This window comes from Dendrobates tinctorius, unplaced genomic scaffold (assembly GCF_039654945.1).
Source record: "Dendrobates tinctorius isolate UK_male_01 unplaced genomic scaffold, ASM3965494v1 ptg000030l, whole genome shotgun sequence".
Lineage (NCBI taxonomy): Eukaryota > Metazoa > Chordata > Amphibia > Anura > Dendrobatidae > Dendrobates > Dendrobates tinctorius.
In genome coordinates this window covers 46,192,803-46,197,474 of record NW_027361698.1, presented here as the reverse complement: position 1 = coordinate 46,197,474, position 4,672 = coordinate 46,192,803, and positions in this window count along the sequence as shown.

Sequence of the window (4,672 nt, the reverse complement as noted above, 5' to 3'; positions counted from 1 at the left end):
GCTGTGTTTAATTAAACTGGTAGGACTTTTTTTGTAAAGGCACACACCTGTCTATATAAGACCTCACAGTGCATATCAAAGGAACTGGCCAATGAGCTCAGAGACAGAATTTTGACAAGGCACACATCTGGTCAAGATTACAAAAGAATTTCTGCAGTACTCAAGGTTCCTAAGAGCACAGTTGCCTCCGTAATCCTTAAATGGAAGAAGTTTGGGACCACCAGAGGTCGTCCTAGACCTAGTTATCCAGCCAAACTGAGAAATCGTGGAAGAAGAACCTTGGTGAGAGAAGTAAAGAAGAACCCCAAGATCACTCAGGCTGAGCTTCACAGATGCACTAGGGAGATGGGAGAAAGTTCCACAAAGTTAACTATCACTGCAGTCCACCAGTCGGGCCTTTATGGCAGAGTGGCCCTACAGCAGCCTCTCCTCAGTGCAAGACATGTGAAATCCCGCATAGAGTTTGCTAAAAAAAAAACACATGAGGGACTCCCAGACTATGAGAAATAAGATTCTCTGGTCTGATGAGACGAAGATAGAACTTTTTGGTGATAAATGATAATTCTAAGCCGTATGTGTGGAGAAAACCAGACACTGCTCTTCACCTGCCCAATACAATTCCAACAGTGAAACATGGTGGTGGCAGCAGCATTATGCTATGGGGGTGTTTTTCGGGTGCAGGGACAGGACGATTGGTTGTAATGGAAGGAAACATGAATGCGGCCAAGTACATAGATATCCTGGATGAAAACCTCTTCCAGAGTGCTCTGGATCTCAGACTTGGCCAAAGGTTCACCTTCCAACAAGACAATGACCCTAAGCACACAGCTAAAATAACAAAGGATTGGCTTGAGAGCAACTCTGTGACCATTCTAGACTGGCCAAGCCAGAGCCCTGACCTAAACCCAATTGAGCATCTCCAGAGAGAGCTAAAAATGGCTGTTCCACCAATGTTCACCATTCAACCTGATGGAACTGAAGAGAATCTGAAAGGAAGAATGGCAGAGGATCCCCAAATCCAGGTGTGAAAAACTTGTTGCATCATTCCCAAGAAGACTCATGGCTGTACTAACTCAAAAGGGTGCTTCTACTCAATACTGAGAAGAGTCTGAATGCTTATGACCATGTGATATTTCAGTTTTTCTTTTTTAACCCCTTCACTACCAAGGGTGGTTTGCACGTTAACTACCGGGCCAATTTTTACAATTCTGACCACTGTACCTTTATGAGGTCATAACTCTGGAACGCTTTCATGGATCCTGGTGATTCTGACATTGTTTTCTCGTGACATATTGTACTTCATGTTCGTGGTAAAATTGCATTCAAATAACTTGCGTTTATTTGTGAAAAAAACGGAAATTTGGCGAAAATTTTGAAAATTTCGCAATTTTCCAACTTTGAATTTTTATGCCCTTAAATCACAGCGATACGGCACACAAAAAACTTAATACATAACATTTCCCACATGTTTACTTTACATCAGCACAATTTTGCAACCAAAATTTTTTTTTGCTAGGAAGTTATAAGGGTTAAAATTTGACCAGCGATTTCTCATTTTTGCAACACCATTTTATTTTTAGGGACCACTTCACATTTGAAGCCACTTTGAGGGGTCTATATGATAGAAAATACCCAAAAGTGACACCATTCTAAAAACTGCACCCCTCAAGGTGCTTAAAACCACATTCAAGAAGTTTATTAACCCTTTAGGTGCGTCACAGGAATTTTTTGAATATTAAAAAAAAAATGAACATTTAACTTTTTTTCACAAAAAAAATACTTCAGGTTCAATTTTCTTTATTTTACCAAGGGTAACAGGAGAAATTGGACTGCAAAAGTTATTGTGCAATTTGTCCTGACTACGCTGATACCTGATATGTGGGGGGGAACCACTGTTTCGGCGCATGGCAGAGCTCAGAATGGAAGGAGCGCCGTTTGACTTTTTCAATGCAAAATTGGCTGGAATTCAGATCGGACGCCATGTCACGTTTGGCGAGCCCCTGATGTACCTAAACAGTGGAAACCCCCCCAAGTGACCCCATTTTGGAAACTAGACCCCCCAAGGAACTTATCTAGATATGTGGTGAGAACTTTGAACCCACAAGGGCTTCACAGAAGTTTATAACGTACAGAGGTACAATTAAAAAATCATATTTTTTCCACAAAAATGATCTTTTCACCCACAATTTTTATTTTTCCAAGGGTAACAGGACCCTAAAAGTTTTTGTGCAATTTGTCCTGAGTACGCTGATACCCCATATGTGGGTGTAAATGACTATTTGGGCGCATAGCAGAGCTCGGAAGGGAAGCAGCGCCATTTGACGTTTTTGGCTAGAATTGAGATCGGACACCATGTCGCGATTGGAAAACCCCTGATGTACCAAAACAGTGGAAACCCCCCACAAATGACACCATTTTGGAATCTAGACCCCCCAAGGAACTTATCTAGATGTGTGGTGAGAACTTTGAACCCCCAAGGGCTTCACAGAAGTTTATAACGTACAGCAGTACAATTAAAAAATCATATTTTTTCCACAAAAATGATCTTTTCACCCTCAATTCTTATTTTTCCAAAAGTAACAGGACCCTAAAAGATATTGTGCAATTTATCCTGAGTACGCTGATACCCCACATGTGGGTGTAAACCACTATTTGGGCGTATGGCAGAGCTCGGAAGGGAAGCAGCGCCATTTGACGTTTTTGGCTGGAATTGAGATCGGACACCATGTCGCATTAGGAAAGCCCCTGATGTACCAAAACAGTAGAAACCCCCCACAAATGACACCATTTTGGAAACTAGACCCCCCAAGGAACTTATCTAGATGTGGGTTGAGCACTTTGAACCCCCCAGTGCTTCACTGAAGTTTATAACGTCCGGGCGTGAAAATAAAAAAATCGTATTTTTTCCACAAACATGATCTTTTAGTCCCCATTTTTTTATTTTCCCAAGGGTAACAGGAGAAATTGGACCCCAAAAGTTGTTGTCCAATTTGTCCTGAGTACGCTGATACCTCATATGTGGGAGAAAACTACTGTATGGGCACACGTCGGGGCTCGGAAGGGAAGTAGTGACGTTTTGGAATGCAGACTTTGATGGAATGGTCTGCGGGTGTCATGTTGCGTTTGGAGAGCCCCTGATGTACCTAAACAGTGGAAACCCCCCACAAGTGACCCCATTTTGGAAACTAGACCCCCTAATGAACTTATCTAGATGTGTGGTGAGCACTTTGAACCCCCCCAGTGCTTCACAGAAGTTTATAACGACCGGGCGTGAAAATAAAAAAATCGTATTTTTTCCACAAACATGATCTTTTAGTCCACATTTTTTTATTTTCCCAAGGGTAACAGGAGAAATTGGACCCCAAAAGTTGTTGTCCAATTTGTCCTGAGTACGCTGATATCTCATATGTGGGAGAAAACTACTGTATGGGCACACGTCGGGGCTCGGAAGGGAAGTAGTGACGTTTTGGAATGCAGACTTTGATGGAATGGTCTGCGGGTGTCATGTTGCGTTTGGAGAGCCCCTGATGTACCTAAACAGTGGAAACCCCCCACAAGTGACCCCATTTTGGAAACTAGACCCCCTAATGAACTTATCTAGATGTGTGGTGAGCACTTTGAACCCCCCAGTGCTTCACAGAAGTTTATAACGACCGGGCGTGAAAATAAAAATATCGTATTTTTTCAACAAACATCATCTTTTAGTCCCCATTTTTTTTATTTTCCCAAGGGTAACAGGAGAAATTGGACCCCAAAAGTTGTTGTCCAATTTGTCCTGAGTACGCTGATATCTCATATGTGGGAGAAAACTACTGTATGGGCACACGTCGGGGCTCGGAAGGGAAGTAGTGACGTTTTGGAATGCAGACTTTGATGGATTGGTATGCGGGTGTCATGTGCGTTTGGAGAGCCCCTGATGTACCTAAACTATTGAAACTCCCCACAAGTGACCCCATTTTGGAAACTAGACCCCCCACGGAGCTTATCTAGATGTGTGGAGAGCACTTTGAACCCCCAAGTGCTTCACAGAAGTTTATAACGCCTGGGCGTGAAAATAAAAAAAACATTTTTTTCCGCAAAATTATATTTTTGCCCCCAGTTTTTTATTTTCCTAAGGGTAACAGGAGAAATTGGACCCCAAAAGTTGTTTTGTAATTTGTCCTGAGTAGGCTGATACCCTACATGTGGGGGTAAAACACTGTTTGGGCACATGGCAGAGCTTGGAAGGGAAGGAGCACCATTTGACTTTTTCAACGCAGAATTGGCTGGAATTGAGATCAGACGCCATGTTGCCTTTGGAGAGCACCTGATGTGCCCAAACAGTGGAAACCCCCAATTATAACTCCAACCCTAACCTCAACACACCCCTAACCCTAATCTGAGCCCTAGCCCTAACCCTATCCCTAGCCCTAACCCTAGCCCTAACCCTAGCCCTAGCCCTAACCCTAGCCCTAACCCTAGCCCTAACCCTAGCCCTAACCCTAGCCCTAACCCTAGCGGGAAAATGGAAATAAATACATTTTCTTTTAGTTTTATTATTTTTCTCTAACTAAGGGGGTGATAACGGGGGGTTTGATTTACGATTTATGGCGGTTTTTATGTTTGGCGGCTGTCGCACGCTAAAAGACGCTTTTTATTGTAAAAATAGTTTTTGCATCACCACATATTGTGA